This window comes from Bufo gargarizans, chromosome 3 (genome assembly GCF_014858855.1).
Source record: "Bufo gargarizans isolate SCDJY-AF-19 chromosome 3, ASM1485885v1, whole genome shotgun sequence".
Lineage (NCBI taxonomy): Eukaryota > Metazoa > Chordata > Amphibia > Anura > Bufonidae > Bufo > Bufo gargarizans.
In genome coordinates, this window is record NC_058082.1 from 118993179 (window position 1) to 119008956 (window position 15778).

A 15778-nucleotide genomic window follows, 5' to 3' on the forward strand; every position below is an offset into this window, starting at 1 on the left:
GAGCTATTTGAAATCTATCCCTAAAATGGTATATCATATTCAAGGTGCACATAGGGTCATTCAGAATAACTTCACACACCCGCTACTGTGCATTTCCAAGTCTAATTCTGTCAGTAAACCTATACCTGTCACCCAGCGCCTAAATACTAGGCCTCAAATTTATATTCAGCTGAATTTGAATACAATACATTGGGCCAAATAATATTTTTGTTGTTGTGGTGAACGATAACAATGAGGAAAACATCTAGTAAGGGACGCGGACGTGGACATGGTCGTGGTGGTGTTAGTGGACCCTCTGGTGCTGGGAGAGGACGTGGCCGTTCTGCCACATCCACACGTCCTAGTGTACCAACTACCTCAGGTCCCAGTAGCCGCCAGAATTTACAGCGATATATGGTGGGGCCCAATGCCGTTCTAAGGATGGTAAGGCCTGAGCAGGTACAGGCATTAGTCAATTGGGTGGCCGACATTGGATCCAGCACGTTCACATTATCTCCCATCCAGTCTTCTGCAGAAAGCGCACAGATGGCGCCTGAAAACCAACCCCATCAGTCTGTCACATCGCCCCCATGCATATCAGGGAAACTGTCTGAGCCTCAAGTTATGCAGCAGTCTCTTATGCTGTTTGAAGACTCTGCTGGCAGGGTTTCCCAAGGGCATCCACCTAGCCCTTCCCCAGCGGTGGAAGACATAGAATGCACTGACGCACAACCACTTATGTTTCCTGATGATTAGGACATGGGAATAGCACCTCAGCAAGTCTCTGATGATGACGAAACACAGGTGCCAACTGCTGCGTCTTTCTGCAGTGTTCAGACTGAACAGGAGGTCAGGGATCAAGACTGGGTGGAAGACGATGCAGGGGACGATGAGGTCCTAGACCCCACATGGAATGAAGGTCGTGCCACTGACTTTCACAGTTCGGAGGAAGAGGCAGTGGTGAGACCGAGCCAACAGCGTAGCAAAAGAGGGAGCAGTGGGCAAAAGCAGAACACCCGTCGCCAAGAGACTCCGCCTGCTACTGACCGCCGCCATCTGGGACCGAGCACCCCAAAGGCACCTTCAAGTAGTTCCCTGGCATGGCACTTCTTCAAACAATGTGCTAACGACAAGACCTGAGTGGTTTGCACGCTGTGCCATCAGAGCCTGAAGCGAGGCATTAACGTTCTGAACCTTAGCACAACCTGCATGACCAGGCACCTTCATGCAAAGCATGAACTGCAGTGGAGTAAACACCTTAAAAACAAGGAAGTCACTCAGGCTCCCCCTGCTACCTCTTCTGCTGCTGCCGCCTCGGCCTCTTCTGCTGCTGCCGCCTCGGCCTCTTCCTCCGCCTCTGGAGGAACATTGGCACCTGCCGCCCAGCAAACAGTGGATGTGCCCCCAACACCACCACCACCTCCGTCACCAAGCATCTCATCCATGTCACACGCCAGCGTTCAGCTCTCCATCTCACAAACATTTGAGAGAAAGCGTAAATTCCCACCTAGCCACCCTCGATCCCTGGCCCTGAATGCCAGCATTTCTAAACTACTGGCCTATGAAATGCTGTCATTTAGGCTGGTGGACACAGACAGCTTCAAACAGCTCATGTCGCTTGATGTCCCACAGTATGTTGTTCCCAGCCGCCACTACTTCTCCAAGAGAGCCGTGCCTTCCCTGCACAACCAGGTATCCGATAAAATCAAGTGTGCACTGCGCAACGCCATCTGTAGCAAGGTCCACCTAACCACAGATACGTGGACCAGTAAGCACGGCCAGGGACGCTATATCTCCCTAACTGCACACTGGGTAAATGTAGCGGCAGCTGGGCCCCAGGCGGAGAGCTGTTTGGCGCACGTACTTCCGCCGCCAAGGATCGCAGGGCAACATTCTTTGCCTCCTGTTGCCACCTCCTCCTTCTCGGCTTCCTCCTCCTCTTCTTACACCTGCTCATCAAGTCAGCCACACACCTTCACCACCAACTTCAGCCCGTCTGTTCGCGCTTCCGGCGTTCACATCCTGCCGCTGCTCGCCTGTCTGCGCTACAGCGTAACTTCGGCCTTCCCGCTCACCGCCTCATATGCGACGTGCCCACCAGGTGGAACTCCACCTTGCACATGCTGGACAGACTGTGCGAGCAGCAGCAGGCCATAGTGGAGTTTCAGCTGCAGCACGCACGGGTCAGTCGCACTGCGGAACAGCACCACTTCACCACCAATGACTGGGTCTCCATGCGAGACCTGTGTGCCCTGTTGCGCTGTATCGAGTACTCCACCAACATCGCCAGTGGCGATGACGCCGTTATCAGCGTTACAATACCACTTCTATGTCTCCTTGAGAAAACACTTAGGGCGATGATGGAAGAGGAGGTGGCCCAGGAGGAGGAGGAGGAAGAGGGGTCATTTTTAGCACTTTCAGGCCAGTCTCTTCGAAGTGACTCAGAGGGAGGTTTTTGGCAACAGCAGAGGCCAGGTACAAATGTGGCCAGCCAGGGCCCACTACTGAAGGACGAGGAGGACGAGGATGAGGAGGAGGTGAAGGAGGATGAGGATGAAGCATGGTCACAGCGGGGTGGCACCCAACGCAGCTCGGGCCAATCAATGGTGCGTGGCTGGGGGGAAACGCAGGACGATGACGATACGCCTCCCACAGAGGACAGCTTGTCCTTACCCCTGGGCAGCCTGGCACACATGAGCGACTACATGCTACAGTGCCTGCGCAACGACAGCAGAGTTGCCCTCATTTTAACGTGTGCGGACTACTGGGTTGCCACCCTGCTGGATCCACGGTACAAAGACAATGTCCCCACCTTACTTCCTGCACTGGAGCGTGATAGGAAGATGCGCGAGTACAAGCGCACGTTGGTAGACGCGCTACTGAGAGCATTCCCAAATGTCACAGGGGAACAAGTGGAAGCCCAAGGCCAAGGCAGAGGAGGAGCAAGATGTCGCCAAGGCAGCTGTGTCACGGCCAGCTCCTCTGAGGGCAGGGTTAGCATGGCAGAGATGTGGAAAAGTTTTGTCAACACGCCACAGCTAACTGCACCACCACCTGATACGCAACGTGTTAGCAGGAGGCAACATTTCACTAACATGGTGGAACAGTACGTGTGCACACCCCTCCACGTACTGACTGATGGTTCGGCCCCATTCAACTTCTGGGTCTCTAAATTGTCCACGTGGCCAGAGCTAGCCTTTTATGCCTTGGAGGTGCTGGCCTGCCCGGCGGCCAGCGTTTTGTCTGAATGTGTATTCAGCACGGCAGGGGGCGTCATTACAGACAAACGCAGCCGCCTGTCTACAACCAATGTGGACAAGCTGACGTTCATAAAAATGAACCAGGCATGGATCCCACAGGCCCTGTCCGTCCCTTGTCCAGATTAGACATTAACTACCACCCCTTAACCATATATTATTGTACTCCAGGGCACTTCCTCATTCAATCCTATTTTTATTTTCATTTTACCATTATATTGCGAGGCTACCCAAAGTTGAATGAACCTCTCCTCTGTCTGGGTGCCGGGGCCTAAATATATGCCAATGGACTGTTCCAATGTTGGGTGACGTGAAGCCTGATTCTCTGTTACTGGACCTCTCTCCTCTGCCTGTGTGCTGGGCCTAAATATATGCCAATGGACTGTTGCAGTGGTGGCTGACGTGAAGCCTGATTCTCTGCTATGACATGCAGACTGATTCTCTGCTGACATGAAGCCAGATCCTCTGTTACGGGACCTCTCTCCTCTGCCTGGGTGCTGGGCCTAAATAAATGACAATGGACTGTTGCAGTGGTGGCTGACATGAAGCCTGATTCTCTGCTATGACATGCAGACTGATTCTCTGCTGACATGAAGCCAGATTCTCTGTTACGGGACCTCTCTCCTCTGCCTGGGTGGCTGAGCCTAAATATATGCCAATGGACTGTTGCAGTGGTGGCTGACGTGAAGCCTGATTCTCTTCTATGACATGCAGACTGATTCTCTGCTGACATGAAGCCAGATTCTCTGTTACGGGACCTCTCTCCTCTGCCTGGTTTGCTGGGCCTAAATATATGATAATGGACTGTTACAGTGGTGGCTGACGTGAAGCCTGATTCTCTGCTATGACATGCAGACTGATTCTCTGCTGACATGAAGACAGATTCTCTGTTACGGGACCTCTCTCCTCTGCCTGGGTGCTGGGCCTAAATAAATGACAATGGACTGTTGCAGTGGTGGCTGACATGAAGCCTGATTCTCTGCTATGACATGCAGACTGATTCTCTGCTGACATGAAGACAGATTCTCTGTTACGGGACCTCTCTCCTCTGCCTGTGTGCTGGGCCTAAATATATGACAATGGACTGTTGCAGTGGTGGCTGACGTGAAGCCTGATTCTCTGCTATGGGACCTCTCTCCAATTGATATTGGTTAATTTTAATTTATTTTATTTTTATTTTTATTCATTTCCCTATCCACATTTGTTTGCAGGGGATTTACCTACATGTTGCTGCCTTCTGCAGCCTTCTAGCTCTTTCCTGGGCTGTTTTACAGCCTTTTTAGTGCCGAAAAGTTCAGGTCCCCATTGACGTCAATGGGGTTCGGGTTCGGGACGAAGTTCGGATCGGGTTCGGATCCCGAACCCGAACATTTCCGGGAAGTTCGGCCGAACTTCTCGAACCCGAACATCCAGGTGTCCGCTCAACTCTAATATTATATAAATCTATGCACTTAATGTATTTTTCAATGTGTTTTTACATGTATGGTTTCCCTGTTATATGCTTATCAGGCCTAGTTGGGTGTAATTAAACATTCCAGACACTAGAGGGAGATAGGGAGCCCCTAGTATAAATGTCCAGGCCCAGACAGGGAGGGGGGAGGTCATAGTCAGGAGTCTGTGGAGACAGAAGTGAGAAGGCACCAGCCCAGGATATGCTGAAGGCCTCCTCCTGACATGCAGCTAGATAGTCCTGGTTTCTAGTTGCACCAGGAGGCTAGAAGGAGTACAGCCTGCTTGGAGACCGAGTGTATTCCAGGGGACTAGAGGAGTTACCTAGTCAGCCTGAAGCTCCTGAGGCTAAGGATAGCTCAGTTGAGATACCCCAGTAGTAGGAGAGCACCTCCTGGGAGAAACCTGCAGCCACCTTTCCAAACCAGCAGTGAAGACAGCTAGGAAAACAAAGGTATTGTAATCTCAAGCAAGTGCCAATACTGGAGGAAGGATTGTTATATACCAAGGATTTAAGCCAGCCATTAGGCATCCGGGCCTTGGGATCCAGCCAGCTAGAATAGCTGTGGGGATAGAGCAGCATTGTACTGCAAAGCATTAACTGTATACCCTCAAAGTATCTTGCAAGATTGAAACCTGCTGTGCTGTGAAGTAAACCTGCTGTGCATATGTACTGTAAAGGACTGCATTATACACCCCTGCAACTGATTGTATAAAGTTGGACTGTTGTCTAAAGTAAAGCAACGTTTGGTTTACCAACTGTGTACTCTATTAATCCTCCTGCAAACCGGTGTGCCACCGTTACAGGCACTGGCGTCACGTTCCTTAAAGGGACCTTACCTAAGGCACTCAAAACACCTACAACATCCAGGGCACCTCACATACCATCAGGCCTGGTCTCTATCTACTGAAGAAGGGTAGTTGAGCGGCACTCCTTTAGATAGTTGACGGTGCTCAGTGGTAAGGGTGCATAACTTAATATCAAGAAACCAAGGCACTCTATAGCTGCTTTTGAATCACTTGTTTTATTTTTCTTTATATATATTTTTTCATTTTTATATCCATCCAAAAAATAATAAGCCACTGGCCAATGTTTCGGTCTATTCGAGCTTGTTCACGGCCTTAGTCTGCATAGTAAGAGAGTCTCTGGGACACAGAGTATGCCCCAGAGGAACTAGTGTCTGCCTCTCCTTCACTGTTGCATGCCTGCCCAGGGTTCTCCTCAGAAAAGTGAGTAACCCTCGATTGCCCATACCGTGACCTCACTGTCGCTAATACCCTGCAGGTCTGGCGTGCTGCAATTGTTTGGGGCATCAGGAAAAAGGCTTGTCCGGAGAAGAAAAGGTGAGCGCTACCATCAGTCCTGTGTCATGCCAACAGTAAAGCATCCTGAGACCATTCATGTGTGGGGTTGCTTCTCATCCAAGGGAGTGGGCTCACTCACAATTTTGCCCCAAAACACAGCCATGAATAAAGAATGGTACCAAAACACCCTCCAACAGCAACTTCTTCCAACAATCCAACAACAGTTTGGTGAAGAACAATGCATTTTCCAGCACGATGGAGAACCGTGCCATAAGGCAAAAGTGATAACTAAGTGGCTCAGGGGCCAAAACGTTGACATTTTGGGTCCATTGCCTGGAAACTCCCCATAATCCCATTGAGAACTTGTGGTCAATCCTCAAGAGGCCGGTGGACAAACAAAAACCCACTAATTCTGACAAACTCCAAGAAGTGATTATGAAAGATTGGGTTGCTATCAGTCAGGAATTGTCCCAGAAGTTGATTGAGAGCATGCCCAGTCGAATTGCAGAGGTCCTGAAAAAGAAGGGCCAACACTGCAAATACTGACTCTTTGCATAAATGTCATGTAATTGTCGATAAAAGCCTTTGAAACGTATGAAGTGCGTGTAATTATATTTCACTACATCACAGAAACAACTGAAACAAAGATCTAAAAGCAGTTTAGCAGCAAACTTTGTGAAAACTAATATTTGTGTCATTCTCAAAACTTTTGACCACGACTGTAGTCCTCCTATTTTACAAATGACTAGTCAGACCACACATGGAGTACTGTGTACAGTTCTGGGCTCCTGTGAACAAGGGAGACATAGCAGAGCTGGAGAGGGTACAGAGGAGGGCAACTAAAGTAATAACTGGAATAGGGGGGACTACAGTACCCAGAAAGATTATCAAAATTAGGGTTATTTACTTTAGAAAATAGATGACTGAGGGGAGATCCAATAACTATGTACAGGTCCTTCTAAAAAAATTAGCATATTGTGATAAAGTTCATTATTTTCTGTAATGTACTGATAAACATTAGACTTTCATATATTTTAGATTCATTACACACAACTGAAGTAGTTCAAGCCTTTTATTGTTTTAATATTGATGATTTTGGCATACAGCTCATGAAAACCCAAAATTCCTATCTAAAAAAATTAGCATATTTCATCCGACCAATAAAATAAAAGTGTTTTTAATACAAAAAAAGTCAACCTTCAAATAATTATGTTCAGTTATGCACTCAATACTTGGTCGGAAATCCTTTTGCAGAAATGACTGCTTCAATGCGGCGTGGCATGGAGGCAATCAGCCTGTGGCACTGCTGAGGTGTTATGGAGGCCCAGGATGATTCGATAGCGGCCTTAAGCTCATCCAGAGTGTTGGGTCTTGCGTCTCTCAACTTTCTCTTCCCAATATCCCACAGATTCTCTATGGGGTTCAGGTCAGGAGAGTTGGCAGGCCAATTGAGCACAGTAATACCATGGTCAGTAAACCATTTACCAGTGGTTTTGGCACTGTGAGCAGGTGCCAGGTCGTGCTGAAAAATGAAATCTTCATCTCCATAAAGCTTTTCAGCAGATGGAAACATGAAGTGCTCCAAAATCTCCTGATAGCTAGCTGCATTGACCCTGCCCTTGATAAAACACAGTGGACCAACATAAGCAGCTGACATGGCACCTCAGACCATCACTGACTGTGGGTACTTGACACTGGACTTCAGGAATTTTGGCATTTCCCTCTCCCCAGTCTTCCTCCAGACTCTGGCACCTTGATTTCCGAATGACATGCAAAATTTGCTTTCATCCGAAAAAAGTACTTTGGACCACTGAGCAAGAGTCCAGTGCTGCTTCTCTGTAGCCCAGGTCAGGCGCTTCTGCCGCTGTTTCTGGTTCAAAAGTGGCTTGACCTGGGGAATGCGGCACCATTAGCCCATTTCCTGCACACCCCTGTACACGGTGGCTCTGGATGTTTCTACTCCAGACTCAGTCCACTGCTTCCGCAGGTCCCCCAAGGTCTGGAATCGGTCCTTCTCCACAATCTTCCTCAGGGTCCGGTCACCTCTTCTCGTTGTGCAGCGTTTTCTGCCACACTTTTTCCTTCCCACAGACTTCCCACTGAGGTGCCTTGATACAGCACTCTGGGAACAGCCTATTCGTTCAGAAATTTCTTTCTGTGTCTTACGCTCTTGCTTGAGGGTGTCAATGATGGCCTTCTGGACAGCAGTCAGGTCGGCAGTCTTACCCATGATTGCGGTTTTGAGTAATGAACCAGGCTGGGAGTTTTTAAAAGCCTCAGGAATCTTTTACAGGTGTTTAGAGTTAATTAGATGATTCAGATGATTAGGTTAATAGCTTGTTTAGAGAACCTTTTCATGATATGCTATTTTTTTGTGATAGGAATTTGGGGTTTTCATGAGCTGTATGCCAAAATCATCAATATTAAAACAATAAAAGGCTTGAACTTCTTCAGTTGTGTGTAATGAATCTAAATGTAAGTCTAATGTTTATCAGTACATTACAGAAAATAATGAACTTTATCACAATATGCTAATTTTTTTTAGAAGGACCTGTATAAATATATCAGGGGTCAGTACAGAGATCTCTCCCATAATCTATTTATTCCCGGACTGTGACAAGGGGACATCCTCTGCGTCTGGAGGAAAGAAGGTTTGTACACAAACATAGAAGAGGATTCTTTACAGTAAGAGCAGTGAGACTATGGAACTTTGGAGGTGGGGATGGTGAGTTCACTAAAATAGTTCAAGAGGGTCCTGGATGTATTTCTGGAGTAACATTGTAACATAGTAATATAGTACATAAGGCCGAAAAAAAGACATTTGTCCATCCAGTTCGGCCTGTCATCCTGCAAGTTGATCCAGAGGAAGGCAAAAAAAAACTGTGAGGTAGAAGCTAATTTTCCTCACTTTAGGGGAATAAAAATTCCTTCCCGACTCCAATCAGGCAATCAGAATAACTCCCTGGATCAACGATCTCTCTCTAGTAGCTATATCCTGTAATATTATTACACTCCAGAAATACATTCAGGCCCCTCTTGAATTCCTTTATTGTACTCACCATCACCACCTCCTCAGGCAGAGAGTTCCATAGTCTCACTGCTCTTACCGTAAAGAATCCTCTTCTATGTTTGTGTACAAACCTTCTTTCCTCCAGACGCAGAGGATGTCCCCTCGTCACAGTCACAGTCCTGGAAATGAATAGATGATGGGATAGATCTCTATACTGTCCCCTGATATATTTATACATATTAATTAGATCTCCTCTCAGTCATCTTTTTTCTAAAGTGAATAACCCTAATTTTGATAATCTTTCAGGGTACTGTAGATGCCCCATTCCAGTTATTACTTTAGGTGTCCCCCTCTGGACCCTCTCCAGCTCTGCTATGTCTGCTTTGTTTACTGGAGCCCAGAACTGTACACAGTACTCCATGTGTGGTCTGACTAATGATTTGTAAAGTGGTAGGACTATGTTCTCATCACGGGCATCTATGCCCCTTTTGATGCAACCCATTATCTTATTGGCCTTGGCAGCAGCTGCCTGACACTGATTTTGCAGCTTAATTTGCTGTTTATTAAAATTCCTAGATCCTTTTCCATGTCAGTGTTACCGAGTGTTTTACCATTTAATAAGTACGGGTGACTTGCATTATTCCTTCCCATGTGCATAACTTTACATTTGTCAGTGTTAAACCTCATCTGCCACTTATCTGCCCAAGCCTCCAATCTATCCAGATCCCTCTGTAGTAGTATACTGTCCTCTTCAGTGTTAATTACTTTACACAGTTTAGTGTCATCTGCGAAAATTTATATTTTACTATGCAAGCCTTCTACAAAATCATTAATAAATATATTGAAGATAATAGGGCCCAATACTGACCCCTGAGGTACTCCACTAGTTACAGTGACCCAATCTGAGTATGTACCGTTAATTACCACCCTCTGTTTTCTATCATTGAGCCAGTTACTTACCCACTTACAGACGTTTTCTCCCAGTCCGAGCATTCTCATTTTATATACTAACCTTTTATGTCGTACAGTGTCAAATGCTTTGGAGAAGTCCAGATACACGACATCCATTGATTCGCCGCTGTCAAGTCGAGAACTTATCTCCTCATAGAAACTAAATTACATTTGTTTGACATGACCGATCCCTCACGAAGTGTAATAATATTACAGGCTATAGCTACTAGAGATGGGTCGTTGATCCAGGGAGTTATTCTGATTGCCTGATTGGAGTCAGGAAGGATTTTTTTCCCCTTAAGTGGGGAAAATTGGCTTCTACCTCACAGGGCTTTTTTTTTTTTGCCTTCCTCTAGATCAACTTACAGGCCGAACTGGATGGACAGATGTCTTTTTTTCAGCCTTATATACTATGTAACATAGGCTGGTTGAGGTGCTGTACATGAAATATACATTCACCTAAAGAATTATTAGGAATACCATACTAATACAGTGTTGGGCCCCCTTTTGCCTTCAGAACTGCCTTAATTCTACGTGGCATTGATTCAACAAGGTGCTGATAGCATTCTTTAGAAATGTTGGCCCATATTGATAGGATAGCATCTTGCAGTTGATGGAGATTTGAGCACATCCAGGGCACCAAGCTCCCGTTTCACCACATCCCAAAGATGCTCTATTGGGTTGAGTTCTGGTGACTGTGGGGGCCATTTTAGTACAGTGAAATCATTGTCATGTTCGAGAAACCAATTTGAAATGATTCGAGCTTTGTGACATGGTGCATTATCGTGCTGGAAGTAGCCATCAGAGGATGGGTGCATGGTGGTCATGAAGGGATAGACATGGTCAGAAACAATGCTCAGGTAGCCCGTGGCATTTAAACGATGGCCAATTGGCACTAAGGGGCCTAAAGTGTGCCCAGAAAACATCCCCCACACCTCTACACCACCACCAGCAGCCTGCACAGTAGTAACAAGGCATGATGGATACATGTTCTCATTCTGTTTACGCCAAATTCGGACTTTACCATTTGAATGTCTCAACAGAAATCGAGACTCTTCAGACCAGGCAACATTTTTCCAGTCTTCAACAGTCCAATTTTGGTGAGCTCGTGCAAATTGTAGCCTTTTTTTCCTATTTGCAGTGGAGATGAGTGGTACCCGGTGGGGTCTTCTGCTGTTGTAGCCCATCCGCCTCAAGGTTGTGGCGTGTTGTGGCTTCACTAATGCTTTGCTGCATACCTCGGTTGTAACGAGTGGTTATTTCAGTCAATGTTGCTCTTCTATCAGCTTGAATCAGTCGGCCCATTCTCCTCTGACCTCTAGCATCAACAAGGCATTTTCGCCCACAGGACTGCCGCATACTGGATGTTTTTCCCTTTTCACACCATTCTTTGTAAACCCTAGAAATGGTTGTGTGTGAAAATCCCAGTAACTGAGCAGATTGTGAAATACTCAGGTACTTAGAGAGGGCTCACCTACTGCTCAGGCAATGAAAGGGTGCACCTACAAAAAAGGATTCACCCGATCCTTTAAAAAATTTCAAAAAGAGATAAAGATAGTAGGGCACACCACCACTTGATGTCACACGGATATTTATTATAACTTATACTGTCTAGAACATATAAAATACAATCCAATACGGTAAAATTGTTAAAATATAAATACTAAAATATAGTCATCAATACAAATTAAATGTAGGTTAATGGATTCGGCTATGGCCGCAAATTTCCTTATATGATGGTAGCTTCAATACATGTCTTTGAAGAATACAGTTCAATCCTATGGTTAGTTCCGATGCTGTTTAAAAAGTCACTTATATCTGTGTGTTTTAACACTGAGTTGTGGCAATGCCGCAGATAAAACGCTGCCCAAAATCAAGACTTCTACCGGAGTGGTTTTACTCACTATTTTAGATGATGCCGGTTTCCTTATCACTCGTGGCGTCCCACGTACAGTGAGAGTCTCTTATAGGCTGCGGCAGAAAAAGATGAAGTGTAGACTTGCGGGATCCTCGGTGATTGTAAATTGGCTGTACCGTCTCACTGGTCACCTGGAAGTATATGCCCTCTGCGTTGTTTGTTCACAATGTGCAGGGTTAACTTTCACCAGGAAATAAAGGACTCAGCATAAAGACGGATGTTCATTTTTTCTTTACCATAAAGTACAACTTCACCGATCCCTTCTTTAAAGCGCTTGTTAGTCTTCAAATCTGTATGTCATGGGATTCATTACCATACGCGTTTCGGAGGCTAAGGCTCCTTCTTCAGTGGTGCACCACTGAAGAAGGAGCCTTAGCCTCCGAAACGCGTATGGTAATGAATCCCATGACATACAGATTTGAAGACTAACAAGCGCTTTAAAGAAGGGATCGGTGAAGTTGTACTTTATGGTAAAGAAAAAATGAACATCCGTCTTTATGCTGAGTCCTTTATTTCCTGGTGAAAGTTAACCCTGCACATTGTGAACAAACAACGCAGAGGGCATATACTTCCAGGTGACCTGTGAGACGGTACAGCCAATTTACAATCACCGAGGATCCCGCAAGTCTACACTTCATCTTTTTCTGCCGCAGCCTATAAGAGACTCTCACTGTACGTGGGACGCCACGAGTGATAAGGAAACCGGCATCATCTAAAATAGTGAGTAAAACCACTCCGGTAGAAGTCTTGATTTTGGGCAGCGTTTTATCTGCGGCATTGCCACAACTCAGTGTTAAAACACACAGATATAAGTGACTTTTTAAACAGCATCGGAACTAACCATAGGATTGAACTGTATTCTTCAAAGACATGTATTGAAGCTACCATCATATAAGGAAATTTGCGGCCATAGCCGAATCCATTAACCTACATTTAATTTGTATTGATGACTATATTTTAGTATTTATATTTTAACAATTTTACCGTATTGGATTGTATTTTATATGTTCTAGACAGTATAAGTTATAATAAATATCCGTGTGACATCAAGTGGTGGTGTGCCCTACTATCTTTATCTCATTGTGAAATACTCAGACCGGCCAGTCTGGCACCAACAACCATGCCACGCTCAAAATTGCTTAAATCACCTTTATTTCCCATTCTGACATTCAGTTTGGAGTTCAGGAGATTGTCTTGACCAGGACCACAACCCTACATGCATTGAAGCAACTGCTATGTGATTGGTTGACTAGATAATTGCATTAATGAGAAATAGAACAGGTGTTCCTAATAATTCTTTAGGTGAGTGTATGTATGTAGTGCAGTGCGCAGGGGGTTGAACACTAGGGGCCCACCTTGCTCCAGGGCCCACCAGGGGATTCACCTGTACCCCTGCAGGCCAGTCCGAGCCTGGAGGCAAGATGGGACACCTCCAGCAAGGCCAGATCTATTCATCATCCGCAGCTGGAGGACAGTGAAAATTCTCCCCAATCTAGGCTTGATACATCTTGACAAAAGTGATGTTTTGGACTCTGACGGGTAAGGTCAGTCTTGGTACAGTTTTCACAAACTCCTCCTGTCCACACGGGCACAGAGAAGCAACAAGCTGAGAGAGCCTTTTCAATGACCTAGTAAAACAGCGCGTTCTCAGCCCAGGAAGATTGCCACCAGTTTCTTGTTTGATATAAGCCCGGTCCCCTAACGGGAATATATAGGGTAAGAAACCAACCCGCAGTGGCGTATAACTAGGCCGAAACACGGATGTGGGGATTCGTGATCGAGATGCAAGACAGCATGGGGGGGCATAGCCGGCGGCGCAGAACGCACGCTAGCTGAGCTCCGGTGCCATTAAGCCTGTATAGCGGCTCGTAGCGATTTTTCCAGGACAGCTGGTGAGTTGGTTTTCCCCCTAGTAGGAGACAGAGTCAGGGGAGAATGGTCAAGCCGAAAAAGAAGCTGGCATCATCTAAACTCACCGAGTTTTTTCCGGCGGTAAGCGGCAGCCAAGATGGCGCGGGGGGAAGCGCGGCTGCTGGAGCGCCGCTGCCTTCTCAAACAGCTGATCGGCAGGAGCCCCGGGTGTCGGACCCTGGCCGATCAGAAGCTGATGATCTATCCAGAGGATAGATCATCAGTTAAATGAAAGTGCAGAACCCCTTTAACATCTGGGTCTGGACGTGGGGACAATCCCCTTACAGAATCCATGCTCATTGCACTGATGGGGGACCTGAGGAAGTCCCTGCAAGCGGACATTAAAGAAATTTTACTTCCACTGCAAAAAGAGATTACAGCTGTGGGTCACAGAACGTCTCACCTAGAAAATAAAATGTCAGAGTTCGCCAGAGCGCATAATGACCTTGTAGATTCACAAAATGAGAAAGAAGAGATGCTAAAGCTTCTGAGAGCGAAAGTAATTGATTTGGAGGACCGTTCTCGCAGGAACAATATCAGTTTTCTCTGCATTCCAGAGACGGTTAAACAGGAGGAACTGCACACTTTCTTGATGGATTTATTTGTGGCCTTACTTTAAGACCTGTCGCAAACTGAGCTGTATATTGATGGGGCTCACAGGATTCCCAAGCCCAAAAGTCTGCCGTCTGAGGTTCCAAGAGATGTTTTAGCCCGGATTACTTTCTACCACGTAAAAGAAAGATTAATGGCAGCTGCCAGGCAGAACCCCAGCTTACCTGATAGATTTCAAGCTGTGTCCCTATACACAGATCTGTCAGCTTCTACACTAGCAAAGAGGAGAGAATTTCAGGAGGCGGCTAAGATTCTTCGCCACCATGGAGTTCAATACAGATGGGGGTTCCCGGCAAAACTACTCATCTCGTACAGAGGCAGGAAATTCGTAGCTTCGACAGTGGATGAGGCCGTGTCCTTACTGGACAATTGGAACTTGTCATCAACCAATGTACAGAGGTCCAAGACTCCTTCCCCGGCTAAGTTGGATGGCGAGTGGTCTGAATTAGCAAGCGGACGTGATCCAACCACCTGAGGAGGCTCCTTGTAGTGGAGGAGGACATAAATCCTACAATGCCAATTAGGCTACTTTCACACTAGCGTTCGTCGGTCCGCTCGTGAGCTCCGTTTGAAGGAGCTCATGAGCGGACCCGAACGCCTCCGTCCAGCCCTGATGCAGTCTGAATGGAGCGGATCCGCTCAGACTGCATCAGTCTGGCGGCGTTCAGCCTCCGCTCCGCTCGCCTCCGCACGGACAGGCGGACAGCTGAACGCTGCTTGCAGCGTTCAGCTGTCCGCCTGGCCGTGCGGAGGCGAGCGGATCCGTTCAGACTTACAATGTAAGTCAATGGGAACGGATCCGCTTGAAGATGACACCATATGGCTCAATCTTCAAGCGGATCCGTCCCCCATTGACTTTACATTGAAGGTCTGAACGGATCCGCTCAGGCATCTTGCGCACTTAGAAATTTTTCTAAGTTATTAATGCAGACGGATACGTACTGAACGGAGCCTCCGTCTGCATTAATATGATCGGATCCGTTCAGAACGGATCCGATCAAGCACTAGTGTGAAAGTAGCCTTACACGGACACTGTGTCATAGTCAAGCTCAAACGGTCGTAAGTGGTTATTACAACCCCCACTAGGACGCAATGACACCGGCGTCCTGATATGGAAAAGTTGAGGTTTACTTGTTTTTTTGCTATTTGTATGTACCATGGTCCAGAAATATGTACCTGCACTGTTATATGTTTATATCCCACAAGGCACATTGGTGGTTGACGGAAGAATAGGAAGGGGGCCCATACTGACTAGTGTCTATTATTCTTGTCAAAATGGTGATTAAGTTTACAACCATTAATGCAAATGGGCTTAATAGTCCTTTTAAAAGATCTCAGTTGTGGAGGAATGCGCTGTTGGACAGGTCAGATATCCTGTGTGTTCAG